Source organism: Acipenser ruthenus, chromosome 10 (assembly GCF_902713425.1).
Source record: "Acipenser ruthenus chromosome 10, fAciRut3.2 maternal haplotype, whole genome shotgun sequence".
Lineage (NCBI taxonomy): Eukaryota > Metazoa > Chordata > Actinopteri > Acipenseriformes > Acipenseridae > Acipenser > Acipenser ruthenus.
The window spans coordinates 21,992,827-22,010,610 of NC_081198.1; the positions used below are offsets into that span (position 1 = coordinate 21,992,827).

The following is a 17,784-nucleotide window of genomic DNA, read 5'->3' on the forward strand; positions in this document are numbered from 1 at the left end:
CACATGTGAATAAAAGAAAGAAAGACAGCAAGAAAGAAAGAGAGAAAGAAAGAGAGAAAGAGAGAAAGAAAGAGAGAAAGAAAGAAAGAGAGAAAGAAAAAAAAGATTTAAAACGGCGGGAAAACTTGCATCAACACTGGCACTCTCCCTCCAGCAGGGGTAGACAAAATGCTCACAGGAGAGATCCAGATCTGACTTTGACCAACGTTAGAGAAAGGTGTGCACCGTTCCCGGAGGTACTGCAATACCGGGCCGATGCGTGGAGTGGACGGAGCAAGCCCCTGTTCCATCTCCCGATTCCAAAAATCAATTTAATATATGGTCCCCTGATAGGGGACGTATCAGATATTAAACTGATAAGAACATATTTTTTTTTTTTTTTTTTTTTTTTTTATTAATCAAATACTCAAAAAATACATTACTTTCTTAAATTAATACGACAAAATTATGTTCATCTCTAATCAAAAACACATCAATTTCTCAAAAAAATACATCTAAATTATCATCAATTCCATCTCAAACTATTACTTAAAGTCCTTCTTTTTCTCACTTTCTCTCTTCTTTTGTCTTTCTTTTAAAGCCTCGTTCGCCTTCCGTCGTGCACACAACAATATCCTTTGTTTCGCCTCCTCATATCTTCTCCACTCTTCTTCAAGAATCCTTCCCTTCCTCATCCTCTCCTTCCACCCCGAAAGCTCTGCAAAATGCTTAGCGCAAAACGTCCTCATCAAATTCTCTTCTTCCTCCACACTCATTGTCTGACTTGAGCTACCTCCCTCAACCCCACTTAACACAGACTCTGAAACCCAACTTGAACCGGCCGGACCTGCGCTTGCACTCTCCTCCTTTTCAATTCCAGCTCGGTCTTTCCGCTTCTTCATCTCCTCTTCTTTTTTCCCCAAAGACCGTCTTTCCTCCCCTCCACTGTTTGTATTTCCTATTACTCCTTTCTTTTTCCTTTTCTCCTCCTCTTCCTCCACACTATTTGCCCAACTTGAGCTTGCTGTTGCCCCTTCCTCATCCACTTTCCTCTTTCTCTGGATACTCTCCACCCCCTCCATGGAATCATCCACGGAGGAGCCGGAACCTTCCGAGGACTTCTGTTGGCTGTTCAGCATACTTCTGTCACTCTTTTCCTCCGCCTCCCTGTTCGGCTCTCCTCCCCTTTCCTTTGTCTCCTCTTTTCCCGCCGTTCCGCCTTCCCAAGATGAGGCCACTCCCCCAGCCAACTTTTCTTTCTGTGCTTCATCTTTCTTTGCAAACACCTTCTTTCTTCCTGAAGCTGCTTCCGCATAGCTTCTTGCTCTCTTGGAACAATCCCTATACAAATGGTCTTCTTCACCACACAAATTGCAACGCTTCTTTTCAGGGCAATCCTTGCTGAAATGTCCCACGCCATTGCAGTTCCTGCAGACCAAAGCATTGCATTCTGCTGCCTTATGATCCATATTGCTACATTTGTAGCACACCTCCGGCTGGCCGGCGTACCTCACAATTCCCTTGTTCGGTCCCACAAAGATAACAGGTTTTAAAAACAATTCTTCTCCCCTTGCTCTTATCTTCTTAAATCTTCCATAAACCTTTCTCCATTTATTCCATACTCCATCAGAGTCACAGGTTTTCACTAACTCACCCTTCAGGATGAGTCGTTCCTCCAGTACACGCTTGATATCATCCATGGGAACCTGAGCACTGTTCATCTTCACAAAAAAGATCCTCCATTCCAGCAGAAAAATCGGCTCAAACTCAAACTTCTCCTTCAGCTCTGTTACTGCCTCCTCATACACCACCTTCTTCTCCCAACACAAATCTTCCGTCCTCAGGGTCAGATCAAACATACCCTTCTTCTGGTGGTCCTCCAAGCACAGGATCTCTTCCAAACTCAGTCCCAGCAACCCGAACATCACCTCATGAACGAACTTCTTCCGAGTCCACTGCTCCTCCGGATTCTTCAACAGAAACCGGAGAGTATTTGTAGCCGACTTGTACTCCATGCTCTCTCTCTGATAGCTGGTTGTACTCCCACTGCTACAATCGCCTTCCCGAACTCACTTGATCGGAGCCAAGAGGCCGAGAAGCGATGGCGACTTGGCCCTTGCCCGGGGCCCCCCAGCCCGGACGGCACAGGGGGATTCAAAGGTGGGTGCAAAATTCCAAGCACAAGCAGACCCCCAAAAAACGGGCTGCTGCTTCCAGAGGGGAAATGTGCAATTTAAGCAGGAGAAAACAAAACAAAGCAAAAACACACACATAACACCAAAAACAAAACATAAACTGGCGGAGTGCGTCTTACAAATAGTCATGCCAAGCTGCAATGCTGTGCAAGGTGCCTTGGGTAACTACAACTGTGCCTCGCTGGCTGGCTGGCTTGCTAAGAAGGTCCTGGCATAGGGACATGTTCCACCACACTTGTCTGGTTAGCTGCATGCTCCCAGGAAACAACCTGCTGCTGTCTACATCATCACCACATGTGAATAAAAGAAAGAAAGACAGCAAGAAAGAGAGAAAGAAAGAGAGAAAGAGAGAAAGAAAGAGAGAAAGAAAGAAAGAGAGAAAGAAAAAAAAAAGAAGTAAAACGGCGGGAAAACTTGCATCAACACTGGCACTCTCCCTCCAGCAGGGGTAGACAAAATGCTCACAGGAGAGATCCAGATCTGACTTTGACCAACGTTAGAGAAAGGTGTGCACCGTTCCCGGAGGTACTGCAATACCGGGCCGATGCGTGGAGTGGACGGAGCAAGCCCCTGTTCCATCTCCCGATTCCAAAAATCAATTTAATATATGGTCCCCTGATAGGGGACGTATCAGATATTAAACTGATAAGAACAGATACTACACTTGATCTTAGCCAAAAGGCCGAGAAGCGATGGCGACTTGGCCCTTGCCCGGGGCACCCCAGCCCGGACGGCACAGGGGGATTCAAAGATGGGTGCAAAATTCCAAGCACAAGCAGACCCCCAAAAAACGGGCTGCTGCTTCCAGAGGGGAAATGTGCAATTTAAGCAGGAGAAAACAAAACAAAGCAAAAACACACACATAACACCAAAAACAAAACATAAACTGGCGGAGTGCGTCTTACAAATAGTCATGCCAAGCTGCTATGCTGTGCAAGGTGCCTTGGGTAACTACAACTGTGCCTCGCTGGCTGGCTGGCTTGCTAAGAAGGTCCTGGCATAGGGACATGTTCCACCACACTTGTCTGGTTAGCTGCATGCTCCCAGGAAACAACCTGCTGCTGTCTACATCATCACCACATGTGAATAAAAGAAAGAAAGACAGCAAGAAAGAAAGAGAGAAAGAAAGAGAGAAAGAAAGAAAGAGAGAAAGAAAGAAAGAGAGAAAGAAAGAGAGAAAGAAGTAAAACGGCGGGAAAACTTGCATCAACACTGGCACTCTCCCTCCAGCAGGGGTAGACAAAATGCTCACAGGAGAGATCCAGATCTGACTTTGACCAACGTTAGAGAAAGGTGTGCACCGTTCCCGGAGGTACTGCAATACCGGGCCGATGCTTGGAGTGGACGGAGCAAGCCCCTGTTCCATCTCCCGATTCCAAAAATCAATTTAATATATGGTCCCCTGATAGGGGACGTATCAGATATTAAACTGATAAGAACAGGTACTACACTTGATCTTAGCCAAAAGGCCGAGAAGCGATGGCGACTTGGCCCTTGCCCGGGGCCCCCCAGCCCGGACGGCACAGGGGGATTCAAAGGTGGGTGCAAAATTTCAAGCACAAGCAGACCCCAAAAAAACGGGCTGCTGCTTCCAGAGGGGAAATGTGCAATTTAAGCAGGAGAAAACAAAACAAAGCAAAAACACACACATAACACCAAAAACAAAACATAAACTGGCGGAGTGCGTCTTACAAATAGTCATGCCAAGCTGCTATGCTGTGCAAGGTGCCTTGGGTAACTACAACTGTGCCTCGCTGGCTGGCTGGCTTGCTAAGAAGGTCCTGGCATAGGGACATGTTCCACCACACTTGTCTGGTTAGCTGCATGCTCCCAGGAAACAACCTGCTGCTGTCTACATCATCACCACATGTGAATAAAAGAAAGAAAGACAGCAAGAAAGAAAGAGAGAAAGAGAGAAAGAAAGAGAGAAAGAAAGAGAGAAAGAAAAAAAAAAGAAGTAAAACGGCGGGCAAACTTGCATCAACACTGGCACTCTCCCTCCAGCAGGGGTAGACAAAATGCTCACAGGAGAGATCCAGATCTGACTTTGACCAACGTTAGAGAAAGGTGTGCACCATTCCCGGAGGTACTGCAATACCGGGCCGATGCGTGGAGTGGACGGAGCAAGCCCCTGTTCCATCTCCCGATTCCAAAAATCAATTTAATATATGGTCCCCTGATAGGGGACGTATCAGATATAAAACTGATAAGAACAGATACTACACTTGATCTTAGCCAAAAGGCCGAGAAGCGATGGCGACTTGGCCCTTGCCCGGGGCCCCCCAGCCCGGACGGCACAGGGGGATTCAAAGGTGGGTGCAAAATTCCAAGCACAAGCAGACCCCCAAAAAACGGGCTGCTGCTTCCAGAGGGGAAATGTGCAATTTAAGCAGGAGGAAACAAAACAAAGCAAAAACACACACATAACACCAAAAACAAAACATAAACTGGCGGAGTGCGTCTTACAAATAGTCATGCCAAGCTGCTATGCTGTGCAAGGTGCCTTGGGTAACTACAACTGTGCCTCGCTGGCTGGCTGGCTTGCTAAGAAGGTCCTGGCATAGGGACATGTTCCACCAAACTTGTCTGGTTAGCTGCATGCTCCCAGGAAACAACCTGCTGCTGTCTACATCATCACCACATGTGAATAAAAGAAAGAAAGACAGCAAGAAAGAAAGAGAGAAAGAAAGAGAGAAAGAGAGAAAGAAAGAGAGAAAGAAAGAAAGAGAGAAAGAAAAAAAAAGAAGTAAAACGGCGGGAAAACTTGCATCAACACTGGCACTCTCCCTCCAGCAGGGGTAGACAAAATGCTCACAGGAGAGATCCAGATCTGACTTTGACCAACGTTAGAGAAAGGTGTGCACCGTTCCCGGAGGTACTGCAATACCGGGCCGATGCATGGAGTGGACGGAGCAAGCCCCTGTTCCATCTCCCTATTCCAAAAATCAATTTAATATATGGTCCCCTGATAGGGGACGTATCAGATATTAATACTCTTTTATTGAGATTTTACATTTTTTACATTTACACCCATTCGTTTTTTCATTCATTTTACATTTCTTTTAAAGATGACATTCATGCATACAGACATACATTTTGTTTTAAAAGCATTTAAAACACATTTAAAAACACCAAGACAATTGTGCTTTGTACATGGTTAAAACAGACACAGATTAAAATCAACATGAAAGAAACCTGTGCTGTTTTAAAAGTGACTGGAAAAAAAGAACCATCTATAAAAAACCAGTGCTTGTGAGGGCCGGGGAGTGCTCTCTAAAAGGTTCAAAAGTGAACATAAAACTAGATCTAAAACAGGGACAGGGGAAAAGGGACAGTGTATAAAACAGTGAGTTAAAATTCTAAAATTTTAAAACACTTAAAATGTAACTTTTAATAGTTTACATTAAAAATCTTAAAGATACATAAAACAAAACAAAACAAAATCAAATAAAACATTCAACGTAAATCAAATAAAAGTCCATAAAACTGAAACAAAAGACTACATAAAACCAGGGCACCGTTGAAAAACGGTCATGCCAGCTAAAAAGGGCGGAATGCTGGCATGACAAAATAAATAAAAGGCTTAGCGGTGCCCCGTAGTCCCGCTCCTAGGAGCTAGCGGTTCCAGTTTTTTCCTTTATTCCATCTTCACGTCCTGAAGTCCGGCGATCCTCCACTCCGCGCAGGCCTTGTCCTTCCCGAGGGTCCGGATGTCCAGAATTACAAAGTCCTTGATAAGAGTTTGTGCCCTTCTGGTCGTGGTGATAGTGTCTAGCTCCTGCTTGTGATAGACACAGACGTTACGGCCTTCCCACAGGATCTGCTTGACAACATTGATGACACGCCAAACGCACTTAGCTGTGCTGGTAGTGATTCCTCCCGCAGGCCCATAGAGCACAGTCTCAGCGGTCATCTTGGCCGTGTCAGCAAACCTGTTTAGGAAGACAGAGACAGAGAGCCAGACACTGCCAGCCACATCACACTCCCAGAAGATATGGGCTGGTGTTTCTCTCTTGCGGCACTTTGCATAGGGGCATGTTTCTACTTGGGCTAGTCCCCTCCTGAACATGAACGCTCGAGTGGGGAGTGCACTGTGGACGGTGTTCCATGCTATATCCTTCTGGACATTACTGAGGCAGCTGTGAGACACATTCTCCCAGATTTTTTGGCTTTGGGTGAGGGAGAAAGTAGCTACTTTTTCAATTTCCTGGGAACCGGCAAGATATTTAGTTACAGCCTTGTATTCCCAGGAGGCCAATTTTGCTTTATCTAAGCCCAATTTATATATAGTGTCCCTTAAGGTTCTATAATACAATGGGGGTTCCCAGGAGTACGGCACGGTGTTATCAATAGTGCAGAGGCCCAAGGCCCTGAGACAGGTGGCAAAATAGAAACGATTCATATAACATACCTTCCTGTCCAGGGCCTGGATTTTCTTGATAGTTTGCGTGAGCCCCTGCACTCGGGTGAGCTGCACAACGTCCGGGACCCCCTTACCTCCCTTCTTGTCGGCTTTACTCAGGGTGGCTCGTTTTACCCTCTCCATCTTGCTGCCCCAGATAAAGCGGTGGATAATGCGGTCCACCACTTTTTTGGTGGTCCTGTCTGGGGGAAAGATTTTTCCTACATAAGAGAGGATGGGGAACAGTATAGACTTGGTTATTAATACTCTACCCGTCATTGTTAAGGATCTTGTGCTCCATCCGCCAATCTTTTTACGGACCTGGTTAATGGCCGCCGTCCAGCTCTGGGCCCCCGAGCTATTGTTCTCGAAAATGAGGCCCAGAATCTTGATTTTGTCCTTTTTGACAGGGTACATGTCCGACAGTTCCCTATCTACCTGCCAATTTTTAGACACGTAGACTTCGCTCTTGGACTTATTAATCACTGCCCCGGTCGCCGTGCAGTACTTCCCAAGGATATTACTAATCCGAGGTACCGACGATGTGTTGGTGCAAATGAGTGACACATCGTCCATATATGCTGTTGTTTTGACCTGGACCCCGTTGGATCCAGGCAGCTGGAAACCAGTTATATTGGTATCCCTACGAATTGCCTGCAGGAGGGGTTCAATGCACACGACATATAGCAGTGGGGATAGTGGGCAACCCTGTCTGACCCCTGACTGGATAGATATTTTACCAGTCAGGTGCCTGTTCACCAAGACTCGGGTACTAATGTTTGTATAGATGGTTTTAACCCACCCCCTAAGTCCAGGAGCGAATTTCATCTGGTCCATCACTTTGTACATATATTCATGGCTTACCCTATCAAACGCCTTCTCCTGGTCAAGGTTGAACAGGCAGAGGGGATGGTTCCGTTCTCTAGAATAAGCCAGAATGTCCCTTGTTAACATTAAAATATCCGTGATGGACCTCCCTGGGACGCCACAAGCCTGGTCGGAGCCAATGACCAAAGGGAGGTGTACTTGTAGCCGGAGCATCAGAGCTTTGGCTAGTATCTTGTAATCCACGCAAAGGAGGCTGATTGGGCGCCAATTCCGTAGATCTTTAACTTCCCCTTTCTTATGAAGGAGAGTAATTACACTCTCCCGCATAGAAGGGCCCAACCGCTTCTCCCTGTAGACCGCTCTGTAGACCTCCGCTAAATGGACTTTTAGCGTGTCCCAAAAAAGATGGTAATACTCACCCGGGATGCCATCTGGACCTGGCGTCTTACCGGTGTTCATGGTCTTAACCGCCTGGGTGAGCTCCTCCAGCGTGAGTTCTGGGTCCTTCTCCTCCTCCTCGTCGTCCTGCACTGAGTCAGGCTCCAACTGGCTCAGGAACCACTCTATCAGGGTGTCATCTGTAGCTTTGATGTTATACAGGTCCCTATAGAAGTTCTCTACCACTTTTTTCACTCCCTCACTATCCTCTACTATCCTCCCCCTGCTGTCGAGCATGGAGGACATCAAGTGCCGCTTCTCCCTCGTTTTCTGGAAGAAGAAGCGAGTACACTTTTCGTCTTCCTCCATTTTTTGCACTTTTGCATTGTGCATGACCTTTCGTTGTTCCTCCCTACAAAGCACTGAAAGATCTAGCTTGGTCTGGGCTATCTCGTCGCTTACAGGGAACCCCCGAAGCTGAAGCAGGCTCAGACGCTGGAGGGCAGCATTCAGGTATTTATATTTGGCCCTCCTTTCTTTTGCTTTCTTTTGCTGCAAAAGGCCGAGAAGCGATGGCGACTTGGCCCTTGCCCGGGGCCCCCCAGCCCGGACGGCACAGGGGGATTCAAAGGTGGGTGCAAAATTCCAAGCACAAGCAGACCCCCAAAAAACGGGCTGCTGCTTCCAGAGGGGAAATGTGCAATTTAAGCAGGAGAAAACAAAACAAAGCAAAAACACACACATAACACCAAAAACAAAACATAAACTGGCGGAGTGCGTCTTACAAATAGTCATGCCAAGCTGCTATGCTGTGCAAGGTGCCTTGGGTAACTACAACTGTGTCTCGCTGGCTGGCTGGCTTGCTAAGAAGGTCCTGGCATAGGGACATGTTCCACCACACTTGTCTGGTTAGCTGCATGCTCCCAGGAAACAACCTGCTGCTGTCTACATCATCACCACATGTGAATAAAAGAAAGAAAGACAGCAAGAAAGAGAGAAAGAAAGAGAGAAAGAGAGAAAGAAAGAGAGAAAGAAAGAAAGAGAGAAAGAAAAAAAAAAGAAGTAAAACGGCGGGAAAACTTGCATCAACACTGGCACTCTCCCTCCAGCAGGGGTAGACAAAATGCTCACAGGAGAGATCCAGATCTGACTTTGACCAACGTTAGAGAAAGGTGTGCACCATTCCCGGAGGTACTGCAATACCGGGCCGATGCGTGGAGTGGACGGAGCAAGCCCCTGTTCCATCTCCCGATTCCAAAAATCAATTTAATATATGGTCCCCTGATAGGGGACGTATCAGATATTAAACTGATAAGAACAGATTTTTTTTTTTTTTTTTTTTTTTTTTTTTTATTGAAAATTATTTACAAAGCAACAATACAGAAAGAAACCATATCCATTACATTAACCCACTTGCAATTTACATCTAAACGTGTACTCTTCATTACCTTTATAATATTTTCATCAACTCACCCCACTTATTTGAGCATCTTTCCCAACCCAAAACTTGTTTATCAATTAATATCATTTCTTGTACTTTAGCTTTAAAGAAAAAAAACGCTTGTTTTTCTGTTTGCAATTTATACTTTCCCACAGATTCATTTCTTTTCTCCCATAAGACCCATTTCCCTACATTTACGAATACCTCTACAAACAGTAGTTTTCTTTTTTTCCATTTATACCAATCCTTCCCAAACATAATACAATCAGCAGACATTATATCTACATCAGTTATAGTTTTCAAAAACTGAGATGCCAAGTTCCAAAAATTTATAGCAAAGACACATTCCCAGAACACGTGCCTTGCTGTTTCCACCCCTCCACAGTCCCTAGGACAAGCTGCTGATCTAGCACATCCATGTCTGTGTAATCGTTCCCTCACTGGGAGTCTGTCATGCGCACACAACCAGGCAATGTCATTTACATCATTCCCCATATGCTTTGGTTGCAATCTCCCCCAATCATGTTTTACCTGTGTTTCTTTATTTTTATCCGTCAATTTCTTTTTTACTACATTATATATCTCTTTATGGTTTAACAGGGTTTCCTTTCTCCCACATTCAGGATGTGCCTTTAAAAACATTTTCATATGCTCATATACCCAGGGCCCCTTTTCAACTTTTGGAGTATCATTTAAGACTGGCCACACATTTCTTACTGCAAAGGCAAACCACATCTTCACAAAGAAAGCAGCTTTATGATGTATTTCCCCAGCCACCATTCTACACATATTTTGCAACAATATACAATCTAGCTTCAGGGGTATACAAGGTACTCCCCTTCCTCCTTTATCCACAGGTTTATACATCTGTTCCCTTTGCATCCACTCGTACTTCCCTCCCCATATAAAACCGAAAATAACCCGAGTGATCTGCAATTTAATCCTTATTGGTACAGGGTATACCCCTGCTAAATAGTTTAAAGCAGGTAATATATCACTCTTAATTACCAACACTTTCCCACTTACAGTTAGTTTTCTTGATTTCCAAATATCCATTTTTGTTCTAATTTTTGCCAATTTTTCTATCCAGTTCTTTTTCTCCCCATTTTCTATGTAAAATTTCACCCCCAATATTTTAAGCCCATCTTTACATACTTCAAATCCATATGTTAGTATCTTATTATGATCCCAATTCCCCCACAACATAATAGAAGACTTATCCACATTGACCTTTGATCCTGATGCTTTCCCATATATTTCTGTTAATTCCACAGCTCTTTCTATCCCCCTTTCTGTTGTCAAGAAGAGAGTGGTGTCATCTGCATACTGTGATATTTTTAGTAACTGTCCTTTACCTCCTGGAATATGTATACCTTTTATTATTTTATCACTCCTCACCAATTCTGCCAAAGGTTCAATAAATATCACATACAGTAATGGCGATAATGGACATCCCTGTCTTACTCCTCCCCTTTGCATAACTGGCTCACTCAAATGTCCATTTACATTAATGACACTATATACATTCTTATATAGAGTCTTTACCCACTTTATGAACCTTTCCCCTACATTAAACCTCTTTAAGATTTCAAAACAAAACTCATGGTTTACCCGGTCAAAGGCCTTCTCCTGATCCAAGCTCAGTATCCCTAGTTGAAGGCCCCTATCCGTCACCCAATAAATTACATCTCTCATAAGTTGCAGATTCATAGAGCTTGATCTACCCTTTACACCACAGGTCTGATCCCCATCAATTATTTTTGACATCACTTTACTTAGTCTATTTGTTAGTATCTTTGATAAAATTTTGTAATCTACTGTTAAGAGAGTAATTGGTCTCCAATTCTTTATTTCCTCCTTATCTCCTTTCTTAAAAATTAAACTTATCACCCCCTTCCTCATAGACTCACTCAACATTCCTTCCTTATATATTTCTTTATAAATGTTAACTAGGTCTTTTTTTATCACTTCCCAAAAGGCCACATAAAATTCCTTAGGAAAACCATCTCCTCCCGGGGTCTTATTATCTGCTAAAGAAAACAAAGCTACTTTAACCTCCTCCTCTGTTATTTCCCCCTCCAAACCCTCCCTTTCCTCATTACTTATTTTTGCATCTAAGTTATCTAGTACCATCTTTCTTTCTTTTACACATACACCTCTTTCAGAAAAGAGCTTCTTATAATACTCTCTTGCCCACTCCATCATGTCTGCCCCTTCTTTAAGTGCACCCCCACCATCTTTAAACCCCTTAATTAACACCCTTCTTTGCTTTTGTTTTATTGATTGAAAAAAATACCTGGAGCATTTTTCATCCCCCTCCTTCTCCTCTACTTTTGCTAAGAAAGCAAATTCTCTAGCTTTGCCTTCTGTATACCTTTTTATTTTATTTTTTAAAGTTTGATACTCCTCCCAATCCACTCCACTCCCCTCATTTATTTTAGACTCCACCTTCTGTAATTGATTTTGCAGTATTTTCAGATCCCGTCTTTCTTTCTTTTTCAAGTTTTTACAATACTTCTGACAGAACATGCACAGTTTCCTTTTAACCTCCTCCCACCATTCTGTTTCTGTTTTAAAATAAAACTTCATATTTTGCCAACTTTTATAAAACTCTATTAGTTTCTCTCTGAATTCATTTATCTTTAAAACACTAATATTTAATTTCCAGTATCCAGGACCAATAATAGTAGCTGATGTCCCAAAAGATGTTTCAATCATATTATGATCCGAGCTCCAGAAGGGAGCCACCTTACAATATTTCACATTAATGTTACTGGATAGAAATATGTAATCAATTCTACTTTTTAGCCCTCGGGAATTTCCCCAAGTATATCCACCCTCTTTTTTATTACATTTTCTATACACATCCATTAAAGAAAAATCAGACACCAACTTCTTTAAATAATTTGTAGCAAAATCTACCTCTCCTCCTTCCTTTTTACCCAAATTATCCAATGAAGAGTTAAAGTCTCCCCCCATTACCACCACCTTATTTGTGCACAGCAAATTTTGAGTTTCTTTAAACACCCCCAACCTTTCAGTTCTATTTGAAGGTGCATAAACATTTATAACTCTCAATTCCATATTACCCAACTTGACATCCACATATAACACCCTCCCAGGTACAACAGATAATACATTTTCAATTTCCCATCCATCCCCTTTCATGAGTATTCCCACTCCATTGGAAAAAACATTCCCTACCCCCCAAAAGGAGTATCCACCTTTCCATTCCTTTGTAAAAGTCTTTATATCCTCCGTGTCACTCAAATGGCATTCCTGTAAGAAGCAAATGTTAAAGTTCATAGACATCAGCGATAAAAACACAGCTGCTCTTTTCACTGCATTTCGTAAACCTCTCACATTTATCGTTATTATTTTCATCTCCATTTTGATGTCATGATTTAAAACATTCCCTTATCACATCCCCATTATTTTCGTCACTCTGTCTACCTCTTTTTTCTCCAAAAAGAACCCTGATCCTTGCGAATCAGTGTCTGACGTTGCGTCTGATTCTATTTGGCTTTCCTCCTCTTCTTTGCTACTCTCCATCTGTTCTGTTGTTTGCTCAGTCATTTCCTTCACACTGTCCTTCTCTTCAGGAGGGAGAACAGGGACCGAGGCCAGCTCAGATTCACTTTCCGATATTACCTCACTCTCCTCTTCTCCTCCTTGCAGACATCCAAATTGATTTGAGATCTCAATCACTGTCATTTTAACTCCTGTATCTCCTCCTTCTTCCTCTGATCTTCTTTTCTTTGATTTCTTCCTCTTAGCTGTTTTCCACTCTCCCTTTTTTCTCTCCTCAACAGTGTCTGGGATGACTGTTCCCTCTGGGGATGAGTCCATCTCCTCTGTGTCCTCTTGTTCAGCTACCACAGCTTCAACAACAGCCGGTGTCCCAATACTTCTTCCTCCAGCAACAGTCTCCTGGGGTTCAGCTTCCGAAGTAGCTGGCAGAGCCTCCTGAATAGGGCGCAAAGATGCACCAGCACCAACACCAACGGCAGCATCAACACCATCACCAGCACCAGCACTAGCATCAGCGACAACACCAGTGACAACACCAGTATCAACGCCACCACCAGCACCAGCACCAGCGACAGCTCCCACACCAGCAACAGACACTTTTTCTGTGAGTATCTCTGCTATCACCTCTTCAATGTCCCTAAGTGCGTCTGAATATTTTTTTTGTCTTTGTGGACACTCCTTAAACATGTGCTCTCTAGACCCACACAGGTTACATGCTTTTGGAACATTACAGTCCTTTGCCAAATGTCCTGCTGTCATACAATTCCGACAAAAATTATTTTCACACCTCTCTGCCATGTGTCCTGTCTGCCCACATTTTCTGCATGTCAAAGGTTGTCCTGCATAATACAAATACCCTTTATTTGCTCCAATAAAGAAAGTAGCTGGAGGGTGCATTATGCCCCCTGTTGGACTTGGTTTTAGCCTCACCACATACTGTCTCTTCCCATTCCATAGCTCATCCTCATCTTTGCTTTTAATTCCAATTCCTAATACCTCACAGTATTGCTTTAAGAAGGAAACAATATCATGCTCTTTGCAGTAAGGATTATACATGTGCACAGTCAGGATTCGTGTTTCTCTTGCAAAAAAAGGTTCAATCCAAAAATCCTGAATAGGATCAGAAAAATTGCTTTCTTTACATTTATCCCAAGCTTTGCTGCAAATGTATTCCCCAGTAAAAGTTACATCAAAAGTACTTCTTCCTTGGAAATCCTGATAACAATATATTTCCTTTGCTGTTAATCCCAAAAAATCAAAAATTACCTTGTTTGCAAAGGTCCTTCTATCCATTCTGATCCTCTCTCCATCTACTTCTTTTCCAACGAAACGCAGGGTGTTCAATAGTCGCGCCCCAGGGGCCGATGCAGAATTCCGGAACGCCATCACCTTCTCTTTCTTGATCCTCAAAAGCTGCGGGCAGGCCACATACTATGATCGGAGCCAAGAGGCCGAGAAGCGATGGCGACTTGGCCCTTGCCCGGGGCCCCCCAGCCCGGACGGCACAGGGGGATTCAAAGGTGGGTGCAAAATTCCAAGCACAAGCAGACCCCCAAAAAACGGGCTGCTGCTTCCAGAGGGGAAATGTGCAATTTAAGCAGGAGAAAACAAAACAAAGCAAAAACACACACATAACACCAAAAACAAAACATAAACTGGCGGAGTGCGTCTTACAAATAGTCATGCCAAGCTGCTATGCTGTGCAAGGTGCCTTGGGTAACTACAACTGTGCCTCGCTGGCTGGCTGGCTTGCTAAGAAGGTCCTGGCATAGGGACATGTTCCACCACACTTGTCTGGTTAGCTGCATGCTCCCAGGAAACAACCTGCTGCTGTCTACATCATCACCACATGTGAATAAAAGAAAGAAAGACAGCAAGAAAGAAAGAGAGAAAGAAAGAGAGAAAGAGAGAAAGAAAGAAAGAGAGAAAGAAAAAAAAAAAAGAAGTAAAACGGCGGGAAAACTTGCATCAACACTGGCACTCTCCCTCCAGCAGGGGTAGACAAAATGCTCACAGGAGAGATCCAGATCTGACTTTGACCAACGTTAGAGAAAGGTGTGCACCGTTCCTGGAGGTACTGCAATACCGGGCCGATGCGTGGAGTGGACGGAGCAAGCCCCTGTTCCATCTCCCGATTCCAAAAATCAATTTAATATATGGTCCCCTGATAGGGGACGTATCAGATATTAAACTGATAAGAACAGATACTACACTTGATCTTAGCCAAAAGGCCGAGAAGCGATGGCGACTTGGCCCTTGCCCGGGGCCCCCCAGCCCGGACGGCACAGGGGGATTCAAAGGTGGGTGCAAAATTCCAAGCACAAGCAGACCCCCAAAAAACGGGCTGCTGCTTCCAGAGGGGAAATGTGCAATTTAAGCAGGAGAAAACAAAACAAAGCAAAAACACACACATAACACCAAAAACAAAACATAAACTGGCGGAGTGCGTCTTACAAATAGTCATGCCAAGCTGCTATGCTGTGCAAGGTGCCTTGGGTAACTACAACTGTGCCGTGCTGGCTGGCTGGCTTGCTAAGAAGGTCCTGGCATAGGGACATGTTCCACCACACTTGTCTGGTTAGCTGCATGCTCCCAGGAAACAACCTGCTGCTGTCTACATCATCACCACATGTGAATAAAAGAAAGAAAGACAGCAAGAAAGAAAGAGAGAAAGAAAGAGAGAAAGAGAGAAAGAAAGAGAGAAAGAAAGAAAGAGAGAAAGAAAAAAAAAGAAGTAAAACGGCGGGAAAACTTGCATCAACACTGGCACTCTCCCTCCAGCAGGGGTAGACAAAATGCTCACAGGAGAGATCCAGATCTGACTTTGACCAACGTTAGAGAAAGGTGTGCACCGTTCCCGGAGGTACTGCAATACCGGGCCGATGCGTGGAGTGGACGGAGCAAGCCCCTGTTCCATTTCCCGATTCCAAAAATCAATTTAATATATGGTCCCCTGATAGGGGACGTATCAGATATTAAACTGATAAGAACAGATACTACACTTGATCTTAGCCAAAAGGCCGAGAAGCGATGGCGACTTGGCCCTTGCCCGGGGCCCCCCAGCCCGGACGGCACAGGGGGATTCAAAGGTGGGTGCAAAATTCCAAGCACAAGCAGACCCCCAAAAAACGGGCTGCTGCTTCCAGAGGGGAAATGTGCAATTTAAGCAGGAGAAAACAAAACAAAGCAAAAACACACACATAACACCAAAAACAAAACATAAACTGGCAGAGTGCGTCTTACAAATAGTCATGCCAAGCTGCTATGCTGTGCAAGGTGCCTTGGGTAACTACAACTGTGCCTCGCTGGCTGGCTGGCTTGCTAAGAAGGTCCTGGCATAGGGACATGTTCCACCACACTTGTCTGGTTAGCTGCATGCTCCCAGGAAACAACCTGCTGCTGTCTACATCATCACCACATGTGAATAAAAGAAAGAAAGACAGCAAGAAAGAAAGAGAGAAAGAAAGAGAGAAAGAGAGAAAGAAAGAGAGAAAGAAAGAAAAAGAAGTTAAACGGCGGGAAAACTTGCATCAACACTGGCACTCTCCCTCCAGCAGGGGTAGACAAAATGCTCACAGGAGAGATCCAGATCTGACTTTGACCAACGTTAGAGAAAGGTGTGCACCGTTCCCGGAGGTACTGCAATACCGGGCCGATGCGTGGAGTGGACGGAGCAAGCCCCTGTTCCATCTCCCGATTCCAAAAATCAATTTAATATATGGTCCCCTGATAGGGGACGTATCAGATATTAAACTGATAAGAACAGATACTACACTTGATCTTAGCCAAAATACTCTTTTATTGAGATTTTACATTTTTTTACATTTACACCCATTCGTTTTTTCATTCATTTTACATTTCTTTTAAAGATGACATTCATGCATACAGACATACATTTTGTTTTAAAAGCATTTAAAATACATTTAAAAACACCAAGACAATTGTGCTTTGTACATGGTTAAAACAGACACAGATTAAAATCAACATGAAAAAAACCTGTGCTGTTTTAAAAGTGACTGGAAAAAAAGAACCATCTATAAAAAACCAGTGCTTGTGAGGGCCGGGGAGTGCTCTCTAAAAAGGTTCAAAAGTGAACATAAAACTATATTACTAAAACAGGGACAGGGGAAAAGGGACAGTGTTTAAAACAGTGCGTTAAAATTCTAAAATTTTAAAACACTTAAAATGTAACTTTTAATAGTTTACATTAAAAATCTTAAAGATACATAAAACAAAACAAAACAAAATCAAATAAAACATTCAACGTAAATCAAATAAAAGTCCATAAAACTGAAACAAAAAGACTACATAAAACCAGGGCACCGTTCAAAAACGGTCATGCCAGCTAAAAAGGGCGGAATGCTGGCATGACAAAATAAATAAAAGGCTTAGCGGTGCCCCGTAGTCCCGCTCCTAGGAGCTAGCGGTTCCAGTTTTTTCCTTTATTCCATCTTCACGCCCTGAAGTCCGGCGATCCTCCACTCCGCGCAGGCCTTGTCCTTCCCGAGGGTCCGGATGTCCAGAATTACAAAGTCCTTGATAAGAGTTTGTGCCCTTCTGGTCGTGGTGATAGTGTCTAGCTCCTGCTTGTGATAGACACAGACGTTACGGCCTTCCCACAGGATCTGCTTGACAACATTGATGACACGCCAAACGCACTTAGCTGTGCTGGTAGCGATTCCTCCCGCAGGCCCATAGAGCACAGTCTCAGCGGTCATCTTGGCCGTGTCAGCAAACCTGTTTAGGAAGACAGAGACAGAGAGCCAGACACTGCCAGCCACATCACACTCCCAGAAGATATGGGCTGGTGTTTCTCTCTTGCGGCACTTTGCATAGGGGCATGTTTCTACTTGGGCTAGTCCCCTCCTGAACATGAACGCTCGAGTGGGGAGTGCACTGTGGACGGTGTTCCATGCTATATCCTTCTGGACATTACTGAGGCAGCTGTGAGACACATTCTCCCAGATTTTTTGGCTTTGGGTGAGGGAGAAAGTAGCTACTTTTTCAATTTCCTGGGAACCGGCAAGATA

At 44.1% G+C, this 17,784-nt stretch overlaps 7 non-coding genes and 2 pseudogenes across 7 annotated transcripts; all 9 read right to left on the reverse strand.

The window, feature by feature from the left end:
* Positions 1 to 214: 214 nt before the first annotated feature.
* On the reverse strand, positions 215 to 419 carry LOC131738507 (U2 spliceosomal RNA; annotated as a pseudogene).
* A 2,258-nt stretch (positions 420 to 2,677) lies between these two features.
* LOC131739000 (U2 spliceosomal RNA) lies at positions 2,678 to 2,868 on the reverse strand. The gene has a single exon (XR_009330168.1). It is a non-coding gene; the product is annotated as a U2 spliceosomal RNA (small nuclear RNA).
* A 596-nt stretch (positions 2,869 to 3,464) lies between these two features.
* On the reverse strand, positions 3,465 to 3,655 carry LOC131738245 (U2 spliceosomal RNA). The gene has a single exon (XR_009329809.1). It is a non-coding gene; the product is annotated as a U2 spliceosomal RNA (small nuclear RNA).
* Positions 3,656 to 4,238: 583 nt separating this feature from the next.
* On the reverse strand, positions 4,239 to 4,429 carry LOC131738284 (U2 spliceosomal RNA). Its single transcript, XR_009329848.1, has one exon. It is a non-coding gene; the product is annotated as a U2 spliceosomal RNA (small nuclear RNA).
* Positions 4,430 to 5,027: 598 nt separating this feature from the next.
* LOC131738742 (U2 spliceosomal RNA) lies at positions 5,028 to 5,182 on the reverse strand (annotated as a pseudogene).
* Positions 5,183 to 8,951: 3,769 nt separating this feature from the next.
* LOC131738484 (U2 spliceosomal RNA) lies at positions 8,952 to 9,146 on the reverse strand. Its single transcript, XR_009329988.1, has one exon. It is a non-coding gene; the product is annotated as a U2 spliceosomal RNA (small nuclear RNA).
* A 5,660-nt stretch (positions 9,147 to 14,806) lies between these two features.
* On the reverse strand, positions 14,807 to 14,997 carry LOC131738232 (U2 spliceosomal RNA). The gene has a single exon (XR_009329796.1). It is a non-coding gene; the product is annotated as a U2 spliceosomal RNA (small nuclear RNA).
* A 598-nt stretch (positions 14,998 to 15,595) lies between these two features.
* Positions 15,596 to 15,786, reverse strand: LOC131738237 (U2 spliceosomal RNA). The gene has a single exon (XR_009329801.1). It is a non-coding gene; the product is annotated as a U2 spliceosomal RNA (small nuclear RNA).
* Positions 15,787 to 16,368: 582 nt separating this feature from the next.
* Positions 16,369 to 16,551, reverse strand: LOC131738360 (U2 spliceosomal RNA). Its single transcript, XR_009329921.1, has one exon. It is a non-coding gene; the product is annotated as a U2 spliceosomal RNA (small nuclear RNA).
* Between the last annotated feature and the right edge of the window lie 1,233 nt (positions 16,552 to 17,784).